Below are 12,976 nucleotides of genomic sequence, written 5' to 3'. Positions count from 1 at the left end.
CTGTGCTCTGCAGTTTATCAGACTGTCAGTGAACCAGTTGATCTTTGACAGCACTGAGCTCTTGATGTTCACATCAGCATCTGTGTGCAGAGTGAGACAACGTGCTGCAACTAATGTTGGTATGTGGTGTTGTCTTTAAGAGCAAAACTATTCTCTTACTCTCTACAGGACAGAGGAGCTGATTGAAGCAGAGCTGATTGACTGTTTTTGGGTAATATTAAAAACACAGTGAGTGATCAAACCACCACCCAGTCTTTGCCCTGGCTCTGCCCCTGGCAGGAGTAACGCCCGTCATTAGGCTTACACGCTGGGGATGGCATGTCAATTGAGGGTGCATGGCAAAGCAGCCATTTGTGGTCTACCACAGACTTCAGTGTTTCAGCTTGTTGGTCTCTGGCACTGATGGCTAATACAGAGTGTGTGTGTTGTGTGTGTGCATCTGTGAAACCTACCGATAATGTTATGTTTGCAGCATGAAGGCAGGCCTGTGAGATAGAGTCCTTACAGAGCTCTGTATTCAGTATAATGTTGGCCAATAGTATTCCTGTAAAATAATATAAAACTGAACAGCACTTTGTTTTTTCTCTTTAAGCATAACTGTGATAAAAGTACAATGTAATAACCCTATACATTCATAGATTATTTAATATATTTTATGTTTAAAATACACTTTATACCATGCCCTTTAAAAGTCATTTCCCCTAATGCATCAGAAGTACCATCACATATATGTAGACAAAGACATCTGTAGCAGGAGGTCACCAGCTCCTTTTAGAAACAGCAGCTCCTGTGAGCATACTTGCAGCTTCAGGCACACACAAGCACCTACACACACTCGGTTATAAACACTCTAATGCACATAAACACATGGACAACACTTATGATATAGTTAGATACTGGCCTGACTCTGGGTTTGTCCGCAGGGCTAAACATAGCAAGCTGCGACCCATCACCCCAGTTTCCTTCCTTATAATTACAGGAAATGAGTCCAGCCAATCAGAGCAAAGATATTTAGTTCATATTAACAAGCTCAATGGGAGCAGTATTTTCGGACTGGACAGGTAATGAGCGGGTATGTGAGAAAAGAGGGGGAAGGTTTTTGCCAGAAAGTTTGAAAGATGTTAGATATTGAGGAGTTTGCAGGATTTGCAGGATATTTCAGCCTGAAAGAGGAAGAAAAGTAATACTGGAGTTTTGAGTTTATCACCTCACACTCCAGCTCAATGCAGTCTGTCATGTAACATGAGCACAGTGACTGTGAGACAGATCAAATGGTGGAGTATATCAATAGACAAACTGTCACAGCAGACTTTGTTCAATGTCTTTTCCATCTGCAAGGATATTTCCTTTAGTTTCTTATTCTCCACTCACACACTGATAGAGAAGCAAACAGTATATCAAGGCTTTCCTCAGGTATGTCTTTTCCATCTGTCCTTTATTCTCAGATTTCTGCCTGTGGTGATCTTTTCAGTTCCAACAAACTTATGCTCTTTGCTAGATCTCCCATGTACACCAGCACATACCAAAGGAAAGACACAGCCAGAGTGCAGTGTTATCTTTGTAAGAACAGCATTGTCAACACAAATGCTGCCTGTGATGCAGGCCTGTGCTTACATTTGTATTAGAAAGTTTGAATTTCAACTTCGATCTGATCCCTGAGAGTATTACCCTGTACCACCTCTGGCTCCCATCAGCTCGGAAGTACAGACGTAATGCAACTGATCTTGTTCCACTTAGGAATAATCTTCTTCTTACCTGTAGGCTCTATGACAATTAGTTCAGCGACCAGAGCTAAGCACAGCAGCCCTGCTCTCTGTTTCATCTATAGTTGCTGATGAGAGACAAATGAAGGCAACAGGAATTACTTCAAGCTGCAAGCTGCTCTGCTCTTTGCCTGGAAGGTCAGCAACTATGTGAGAGAGATCCGACATCCTGTTATTAGACACAGGGGCAGAAAAAAAGAAGGAGAGGTAAAGGATGAGTGGGGGGTGATTGAATATCGAAGAACACAAGAGGATAAGCGCTACTTTGCGAGAAACGTGAATGTCAAAGTGGGGATGTGACCTGAGCTTGAAATGTAGTCTCATTCCTTTCAGCTATAGATGGCAGACATATGAGCTGCTTCTAATAACTCTACTTATTTTTCTTGCAGAGAAACAGAAGTACCGGAGCTTTGGCTGAGAACAGTGACAGCATGCTTTCCGATGTCCGATGTGTGGATGGTGAGTCAAGATCTCAGACACTCTATCTGTTGTTTTTCATCTTTTATAACAATTCCTATGAATTGAATGTAATAGATGCTTTTTGCAACGAATGCTTGATTGTAAAACTGAAACATATTGACAAATGTTCAATATAAACTCTCAAATATATTTCGGAGTGGTTTCACTTGGCGTTCTAATCCACAATCAATTCACAAATAATATTGTGAAGGAAGTGAATCCAAAGCTAAAAGCTGTATTGATCAATAGTGTTAATTCTCCTCCAGTAAAGGTTGTATTTGGCAGTGGTGATCTGTGTGTGTTTTGTGTGTGTATGTGTTCCTGATTGTACTGCTGTTGTGGCGGCAATTTGCCTCCAAAGTGGCAAGCTAATTGACTTTCTGCCGAGCATGTGGCTATGTAAAATAAACCGCACCGACTATAATACAATCCTGTTTTCTCCTCTGAAGTATCAGGCTAGACACAGACTCTGTCTACCGGCTGGAGTGCCGGAAATGAATGAGATCAACATCTGATAAGAGTGTAGTAAATTTTAGAAACTCTCAGAAGCTTTGATTTCATATGAATCAAAGCTTCTGAGACCAGAGCAGTGCAGTGCTTTTCAATGTATGAAAGATGGACATTTTTATCTAACAATGTCCAACAAATAATCTGTTCCAAAACATTACAGATGGTGATAATACATTATGACTTCTTACCCTCACGTATACACCTATTCACAAAACTGTAGTAACAACTCATAGGATGCTATAACAGTATTTTGTAAAACAGGGATATGAGGACATTTTTGGAACATGCATTAAATGCAAGAAAATGAAATCATTGTTAGTCTAAGTTGAGTTAACGCATACATATATTTTTGCCTTATAATTTCAACAGTGAGCACTGAGCAGTCGTGCTTCATCGTTTAATAAGCATTCCTTTTACATTAAGCAATGAACTTGCTGCTACAGGACCCATCATAAACAGCAGAATATGCTGACACAGCTCCAACATAGTGGCTTATTGTACCAATGGGAGCCAATCCCGTGCAGAGCTACTGTACGTAAGGAAGGACAATAGCAGCTTGTATAAGTCAGGAGAGGCTGGCTGGGACTCCTTGTGTGACAGTGACCTGCTGGCAGGAAAGCAAAGAGGGCCGAGGCCAAGCACCGCTTTGAGTCGGAGAGTAACTCACACCCGTAAAGAATGTCAAGAATCCCTGTGTTAAAGTTCACACTGTATCACCATCTGCGGCTGGATCCTGGCAAATAAAAGGCAGCTGTGTGTGAGGTGGTATGTGTGTGTGCATGCATGTGAAAAACAGATGATTACAAAAGTTCATGCAAATACTTTATTTGAAGGTTGATTGGAGTTTATGCATATGTTTCAAACTTTTGTATAGCAGATTAACAAATCACAGTCTCTCTCATTGTCAGAAACACACACACACACACACACACACACACACACACACACACACACACACACACACACACACACACACACACACACACACACACACACACACATGCAAACACACACACACACACACACACACACACACACACACACACACACACACACACACACACACACACACACACACACACACACACACACAGGTAGCAGGCAGGATGTCAGCACATAATTAGAGGTTTATTAAGAAAAGACAGGTCACAGAGACCACCCAGAATAGCTCTGTAACTCACCTGTTTCAGTTGAAATGGAAAGTGGGAGAGTCGAAACTCTGTGCTGTGTTATTTCAGTGCAGTACCCAGCTGTGACTCAGAGTGTTATTTTGCTGATACAATATTGGCTCAAGGTTACCGGAGAATATTTTGTGACACTTGCTTAATGTTTATATTTCTTTATATCTGTGTGAAGAAGGGGTTCTGTGTGTTACCGCTTTCAAAACATATCAATCTGATCTCCCTCGACAGTTTGATCTTCCAACAGATGGATCTGAAAACCTTTGTTCTGAATTCTTTCACGTCTGCTCTACAGAAGACCTTACTCTGCACCATATCTGATTCTGCAATTGAACTTACGCCTGTCCGCTAAATAGCAAGTGACAGCAAGTGCCACTCAGACTGTGAGAGGAGATGGAGAAACAGATGCAGTCAATTTCAGTCTTGTTCGTGTTTTTCCTGTTGCTTAGCCCTGTGTTTTTGATGACAGATTGTGAAATGGGTTTCATGTGTGCCTTTTCCCCCATAGATTCAGGAGAGGGCAGAGGGCCTTTAAAGTGGGACCTGTGAGGCCATCTGCAGGGAAATGCGCTGACGTCAGAGATTTGCATTTCAAACCTGTGGACAGAAGTGGATGAGGAGGAGGATGCAGTGACTATTCAAAAGAAGCCGGGTTTACATAGATCCGAGCAGGTGAGTCCGCCCTCTGGGTGACATATCTTATCACCACTAATCCCTTAATTAAAGACTCTGGCACATCCTGGAACAACAGGACAGAATGGAGTGTGTGGAGGAGTAAAAACACTGTCACCTCAGTTCAAATGAGTTTATTTTGAGCTTCTGTTGTGATGTTTGGCTTCCAATGGCGCACTGGTTATTCTACAAACAAGCTGCAAACACACACACACACAAACACACACACACACACACACACACACACACACACACACACACACACACACACACACACACACACACACACACACACACACACACACAATTCTTGTCCTGTTTCGACATTGCTCACAGAATTAGGAAGCCAGCCAAAACAGGTGACAGGTGACAAACTCATGTCAGCGCTCCATGAAAAGGACTTTAACGTTGGATTAACTAAATCGTTATTGCAAAACAAAAGGTCCGTCATGCTACTGTAGCATGCATGTCAGTTCAGCCAGTATTTGCTCTATATATGTCCGTCACATCCCTGGTGGATAATTTTGACATGACGGCTGTTGTTCTTCACTGAAGCAGTGTAGTGTTTTGGCACGAATTGTCAGGATTTTCCAGACTTTCTCCAATGACATTTTGAATGTTGTTTATTCATTATTCATTTTTGACCAGATCTCCTGCAGTTTGGCTGGCGATCATTTGTCCTTTTTGGAGCTTTCTTAGGTGCCTTGTGTTACTTTGAAAATATCAAAATGCAGATGGTTAAACTTCTTTTTATAGCTACAGTAACTGGCTTTAAGACTTATATGATCTACCTCGGCAGTGTTTGTAATCGGGAGTAACTTCTTTTGTGAGCTTTATCTGTTGAACAGATGGCAACCCTGAAGGAAACAGAATTTATTAATTATCCATGTAGATAAACAACACTTCAGCAGCTTGATACAAACATTCTTATTTATACAGTCGAATTGATTTGCAACCTTAAAAATAGGTGTGTAACATTTCAGTTCAAACAAAGACTTCATCCAGACATGTGGAGCATTGTTCTGCTTTTCAAATCAAGCAGGAAAAGGAGTTATCCACACCGATCACTCATTTGTCCTTCATCTTTAGTTACGCTTTCTGTTCAGTCTGAGTAGCGAGTGGCCTCCCTGTCTTTCCAAGTCTGGCCCTTTTTCGGTGGCACCTAGAGATTTACGTACAGGAGAGGCTGTATCGCATTACAATCAAAAGAAAGAGAAAGAGCGTAACAGCTAGCTAACCTGCTACAGCCTGGATTGTTATTGCAGGTGTAGAGCAAACAGCTGTTAATTACCTCTACGTAGCCGCATGGTGATCTGCTGTCACACATGAATGGCCTCATACAAGTGCATGTTGGCATGCCAGAATACACAGATTAGGATTTAAGGATCAAAAAACAGTTTCAGAGGATAAAACACTTTCTTGGTTTAAATAATCCTCTGGTGGAAGCTAGTATTTGCTCTGGCTGTTTTGCTACATGTATGTATGAGGAAGGACTGGTGTGTTTTATTCCAGCAGTCAACCACATCTGACCACAGAGCAGTGACAATAGTAAAAAATAATGTGTTCTCTATTGATCATTTTGAGTATTTATAGGACTTCTTCAGAAATATCTAAATCTTTCTCTGTAAAACAGTTGCTATGAAGCCCCTATTTGTTGTAAATCACATTGTAGATAAATGGACATATTGAATACTGTCTGTCTGTCATTTTATTAGTATTAGAAGAGTATCAGACTAACAACAACAAACAAAGACTCGAGTGTTCATTCTTGTTTAGCACCTGTCTGGACTCCTAAGTGCTGCACAAGCTCCTTCCTCTACTTGTCAACACACATCAGTCACATCATCATTTGCTGAAACGGCATAGAGCGGGTGATAAGTATTTCATGTCAGTCATTTCAATTTGAGTGACTAGCCTGTAAGTAATGCTTAAGATAAGTAACTGATCATATTTGAGAAGCATTTGGTCCAATTCAATCATGTTAACATTATTGAATCGGAATCGCAAGCCAACCAGAACTGTTTTCAAAACCACCCTTTATCACAGACACAAGCACGCTTCTGTTTGAGAGTTCGTGCTCACTCCCTAAAGTTTTACGAGGTGTGTGTGCATGTTTGCATGATGGTGCTCACATTTGTTTTAGCGAACAGCTGCTCCTCCTTTCCTCCACCTGTGTAATTCAGCTTTGAACAACACAACAGTAGTTCTCTTGTACTTCTTGTAAAGATCAAGTTTAATTAACGATTGCCCCGCTTCTGAGCACATGATTCTTACTGGCAAAAAGTTGGAAGATAAGCCCCTTTTGTCTCGAGTGCCAACATCTGTGACTTTATTGGTTTCCTGATTCAAGTTTGAGTTGAAAAGGCTTGAATTTAACACAAAATGTGCAGTTTTTCTACAATTACAATAACTGTTTTCAGCTTTTGTACACAAAATGGTCAAGATGGTGGGTGTTCCTCACCTTTCAAAACCTATGTTTATTTTACTTTTTGAAAGTGCTCCAAATTAAGCTGTAGGTAACCTTGGGTGGACTGTTCCATGGGAGTACACACGGGTGAGATGGAAGGGGAAAGGGGAGTTGAGAGAAAAACCTCAAATGTGAAAGGACTGGAACTCCGAGGGTTCTCAAAACAGAGCTCAAGATTTCATTACACATACCTGGACAACTGAGGGCATGGAAAAACCCCTCCCTGCTTGCACACACTCACACACATGCATGCACTCAACAGCTGGGTTGGTCAGAGAAATAATAAGAATAATGTAAACTAAATAAGGCAGAGACAAGTCCCAGCCAACAGAGCCAACACGTGTCGGCAGCTTCAGAAATATGCCGAAACCCAGGTCATCAATCACAGACAGGAGGCCTTCAGTCGCGCTGACAGGCTCGGACAAAGAGGACGGTGAGTTTTTTGGGCCGCTTTCTGTGCGTGGACGGGCCGGTGGCGGCTGTTTTCCCAGACCTGACTTCAGCTCCTTGAGTCAGGTTTTGTTGGGACTCATCCAAAGAGTACAGGGCTGACTGATGAAGCATCACATCTAACCAACGTCAACAACAGAGTAAAGCTAATGGTCATCACTTGTCTATAAGGGTGGTTGGCAGCGATCACACAGGTCCTTCTCAGTGTTGTTTTATAAAGTATTGGTGTCAGTGTAAGATGTGGATCATAAAAACCATCTGTTTTTTTTGTGGGAATATTCTCATGGTGGCTTTACAGTTTTCTGGTAACATTATAACTGCAGGCAGTAAATTGGCCTAAACCAAGCTAAACAGAGCAAAGGGAGACAGACAGTCCTGAGGGGCCAAGCTGGAGTTAAGTCCCTAAAATTGAACCTTCACCGAGGTTCAGAAAGATGAGGAAGGATCTAGGGATAGAAAGGGGTTGGGAGAACCTCTGGCAAAGACAAAGCCCCCAGAATTTCTGCTCTGAGATCTAACTTTGTCTGTGTAAACATGTCTGGAATGACCCACTCTGTGTGTGTGTGTGTCAAGTGTCCTACATGTGAATCCTACAGAGTGTATGAATCTGGGAAAGGGAAGAGGAATGAATAGTCGAGGAGCATGAATGTTTTTCAGTCTAGTGGCGCTCAACCTGTTGGTCGAGACCTCTCAAGGGGTTGTAGAGTACATGGTTTTCTTACGTTTTCTTCCTCTTTTGACACTTCCTTAAAATAAACTAAAAGTTTTATATATCAGTTATTTAAAAGGGTTACTTATTGCTCTAACTTCATCTTTACAGTAAAGACATGAAAGTGATATTGATCTTTTCAACTACCCCTTAGTAAGAAATACAATATGGGTTTAAGTATTTCTCAAGTAATTTTCTGATTTAATGTATTGGTGTGCATGAAAATGCTACCACTGTATGTCTTTTAAAACCATAAATTAGACTTTTTGGTAAGACTTTGAAGATACAGCTCTTAAACTGCTCTCGATCTATTATTTCAGTTGATATGTTACTTCAGAAACCCAAGTGCGCCGTAATTCTCTTGTCCACGGACACAAGTTAATACTATGGACCCAGTACAAATAGAGTTCATCATCATCCTGATGTTCTCAACCCCCCGTGAGTTGAATGGATGTCTCAGTGCATCCAATCGTTTCTTCACCCACTGTCTGTCTATATTAGACACAGGCTGACAGGACAGCTGTCTCTGTGCTTCGTCTTGGTCCATGTTTGCATGCACAAGGATGCATGTGTGCCTTTGCAATAGATCTGGCATGGCAAATTAATGTTATATGGCTTGTTTGACTGAGCACGCTGTCTCAGTGCTCCAGTCTCTGATCCTGATATCGGACCCTGAAGGGGAATCATCACCAAGGAATTTGGCAGGCTTTGATCACCGAGCTGTCCAGTGATGGTGTGTGGTTTTTACGCTGTGTGAAGAGGCAAACAAGTCACACTCATCTCATACCAAAGAATGAGTTGTGTGTGTCATCTAAACAGTCGAGTGTAAGATTGCCTTTCAAGTCAGACAACTGAATATAATTGTCTATCAAATGCAAATTTCCTTCTGTGAAACACACAAAAATGTACACTTTTGACATATTAAAGGCCATGAAGCCAAGATGACTATCATAAACAATCAGAAACCATGAAGAGCGTATAATTGCCATGGCTGTTTACATTATTTCCACGGACCCTTCAGATAGAAATGTAACAGATCATAAGAAAGTCAAAACTGCTGATCGACATGTGCTAAAACATAATAAAAGTATTGTAGAAGATTATCCTGACACTTAATCTACTATGCAGTCAGCCTAAACATTTCAAAAAGTAGTCGGTATCCAAAATGTTCCTCTCACAGCATCCTGGCATTAATTATGAACATATGTGAAGAGGGAATGCAGGGTCACATGGTTACATTTCAAAGCTCATTTTCAGTTGTCATGTCAAGCTTGCACTGCTATGGCTGCTCTTTAGTTCACTGTTTGATATTTTAAGTTTTGGCTTTCAGTTTACTTTTCAAAGCAACCAATGGCAAGGAATACAACGTCAAAACCACAGTGGTTCCACAGTAGATTTAAATATTCATAAAATGCAAGATCGATCTTTTTTTGACACATGATATGCAAAGCTGTATAGGTCACTTGGGAATAATGTTGCATAAAGAAGAATTTTTCACTGATTCTAGCATTGGAGACAAGGAGCAGGAATACCCAAGTAGCTGCTTAAGATGTAAAGCAGCCAACTACTGCACAGCAAAGAACACCGTTTGGCATTGTATTATTATACCTGCAGGTTAATACTACTGGAACAGATGGATAGTTATAAGTTCTTCAATGGTCCATGGGTCATACCTTTGTGTTGGGTGGGTAGTGCTGGGAAAAGGGTCATATATCAGCCCTATACACCAGCCCCAAGATAAAGCTGAACAGCAACAGAACTCTTCTATAAGAACCTTTAGAGTGGGAGGAAATGGCCATCCATCATGGACAGCATGTGATGACAAGTCTGACCCTGTGTCCTCTCTTTCTTTCTCTCTTGCTCCATCTCTCTCTTTCTCCATCTCTGTTTCTCCACACACAAAATGCTGGTTGTCTGGCTGCTCGTGGTTCACATTGTTTCCTCATTTAGTGCCATTTATCGCAACATCTCAACATGCGATAACCCGTATTTTGTATTGATATACAACCTTGAGAAAGCTCTAAATGTTACTATATGTAGGTCAGTTACATACCACTTACTGAAAAAAGAAATACTGAATACAGACCCATACAAACCAATGTGATCATCTGGTTTATGTTAATAAATAAATATATATAATATTTAATAAATGTAATCTGTTCTGCGTTATGGCATTTGTTTCTTCAAGCCTTTGTAAAAGTCTCGGAGGCCACTCTGTACGTCTTTTAGAGGAGCACTCGATCTTCAGAAGGGTGGCGTCTGAGTCCAGTCCTACACCTATGCAATCAGTAATGCATTAATACAGTATACAGTAACACTTACAAACAGTTCGCATTAAGACAAAAAACGTTGCTTTATGAGGGGCAGTCATGTGCCATGGAAAGCCAATAATGTGCTGATTTTCCTTCCAACCAACCACTAAAGTATTGTGTTCTAACTGATCAGTTTCTCCTCTATGGTTGAAGCTGAGTTTATCAGTGAAAAAACAAACCAAGTCTTATTGTAGGTTGGAATTGAAACCTGCAGACTCTCAGCACTACACGGCACTGTGATCTTTATTTGTCTTCATCACTCAAAACAAAAACAGCAAGGAACAGTGTGGAAGTTTGAGTCTGATAAAGAATCATTTCACTTTAACTTCTCTCCTCTCAACAACCTCCCCAGCATGACTCTTTCCTCTCCTTACACATACACCATACTTTATCGGCAAGTCCTTTAATCCACCACAGCTGCTCTACTGTAAATACAATTAACCCCAGTAATTGTGTGATGTTGACTTTAGGTTTTGTACACTTTCTCACTGACTGCCGGTAGCCCGTGCTCTCTGCAGATGACATCATTGGGTTTCAGGTTGCCCGCTGCGGCTTCGTTTTCCCAGGGGGTCGGGGGAGCTGAGTGTAGACCTGGAGAGCAGATCCATGCTGTGTGAGCAGACACTCACTCTTTCTGCTCAGACACATACATACACAGTCGACTGACCTCCCCGCCACCTCGCTGTGAGCTGCGTTTGTTTTTGGCTCAGTTATGATGTGTTGACAGATGAGGCAGATGTGTGTTCCCCTCTCACAGATAGTTTGCCAGGGGTTGTTTTCAAAGTTGAAAAACTCCGGAATTAGCCGAGCAAAGAGAATAATTCGGCTTCACGGCAATCTGGCGGGAGGGCTTGTAAGTTTAGGAAGCCTGTGTTGTCCATTAGAAAATACTGTTTTGTCTATGGTTTTTCCTGAGTGTGAGGGCCTCCTTACTTTTGTATGTCCCATTGTGTATAGAAGAAGATTATAACAATACCCTTTGGAAGTTGAATGTCATGCTACATGTACTTTTGCTTTATTCTGTGTGGTTTTGTGTTGAAAATGCAGTCACCAAATCCAAATTAAAGCCTTTTTAAGTTTCTTAATCCCTGCAGGAAAATGTCAGAAACTAAGAGAAGTAAATTAGTTGTTGGTGTAGTGTCAGTCATTCAGTCAATCATCACTTTCAGTTATTTAAATTCCCTGGAGCCCGCAAAATCAACCTCTTCCCTCAGTGCGTCAGATTTCCTCCCTCTTAGGTTTTATTCCCTGCATGGACACACCTGGTGTTGGGTGCTCCAGGTCAGCAACTGAGGCATCTTTAAGGAAGTGCTTCCTTTCAGAACTTAATGGTTTAGTTGTCTCTGCTTTTATGTTAAAATGTGATGGATGGAAGCACACGGTTCATGTATTTGGATGGCTGACAGGCAAGATGGAGCTTCCTTAAATCACCTGGCTTCATGAAGGAACACCTTCTAACACTTGAGGATCTTACACAGTTAAAAACAAAGTCTGAAGCGAGGGATTTGTCCGTAATCCTGTATTGATCCTTCCTAGACGGGCTGTCTGGTGTCTGACACTGTGCCATACCTACATGCACACACTGGCTGCATGCCTCACCACATCTAACTATAGAATTGAATACAAGTGGAGGCCAATTTGTGGCAGATTTAGTGGCTCATAAAGGAGTCGTTATGTGGGGTCGAGATTGGCAGAACTGCCCATTTTGTTTTCCAGTTTAAATGTCAGTCCCATAAGAGCTTGTATGTCAAGCCTGTGTACACATTTCACTGCTGCTGACTCACAAACTGTATTCATCCAACTAAACTGCAGTAGAGGGAGATGTCAGCTACTGAAAGCAGCCAGCCTGGAGTCTCTAAATATAAGTTCAAATGTATGTTGTCTGCTGTTTATTATGTTTCGAATGTAGCACGAATGTTAAGAGTTAATGCTCTGTAACCATCCATCCTCAGTAGATAAGTTATTAGTACACTTTTGGTAAATCAATTTAAATATGAATTGAATTGCATCTGTAATTTTTTCACTTGTTTTGCTTAAAAATAACACAGTATGGTTGAGTATTTTAAGACAAAGAACTGTTATATTTACCATGGTTGGAAACAGGCAGTGCATTGACAGTCCTAAAGGAACCTGAAATTAAATAGATTTAACAGGTTCACATTAAACAGATCTGAAAAAGTCCAAATGGAAGGTTCCCATATCCCTCAATACATGTCCATTCCTGATTATCAATAACGTTTCAAATATTAGTATTAGTTTCTAGCTCAGAATTGTCTTTTTTTTTAAAATAAATATGGCTTATTGTCATTTCATGAAAGAGGCTATCCCTTAAAGCAGGTGTCTACACAACTACAGCTCTGAGAATGGTATAAATAGCTTTTGCCAAATAAGACTGGGTTAAACAGGTGTTCAAGATCATTTCAGGAATAAACACTACATTGTAACAATTAGCT

The 12,976-nt window shown here is 41.0% G+C and overlaps 1 protein-coding gene across 1 annotated transcript in view; it reads left to right on the top strand.

Moving 5' to 3' along the window:
* bmpr1bb (bone morphogenetic protein receptor, type IBb) overlaps nt 1-12,976 on the top strand; it is a 45,437-nt gene that overhangs the window by 1,275 nt on the left and 31,186 nt on the right. Inside the window, exons 2-3 of the mRNA XM_063889616.1 lie at nt 2,153-2,222; nt 4,422-4,585. The gene's annotated coding sequence lies outside the window, so the exon portion shown is untranslated. The remainder of the gene's footprint in view (nt 1-2,152; nt 2,223-4,421; nt 4,586-12,976) is intronic.

The sequence above is a fragment of the Eleginops maclovinus genome, chromosome 8 (assembly GCF_036324505.1).
Source record: "Eleginops maclovinus isolate JMC-PN-2008 ecotype Puerto Natales chromosome 8, JC_Emac_rtc_rv5, whole genome shotgun sequence".
NCBI lineage: Eukaryota > Metazoa > Chordata > Actinopteri > Perciformes > Eleginopidae > Eleginops > Eleginops maclovinus.
The sequence above is the reverse complement of the archived record's forward strand: the minus strand, read 5'-3'. Positions and strand labels throughout refer to the sequence as shown.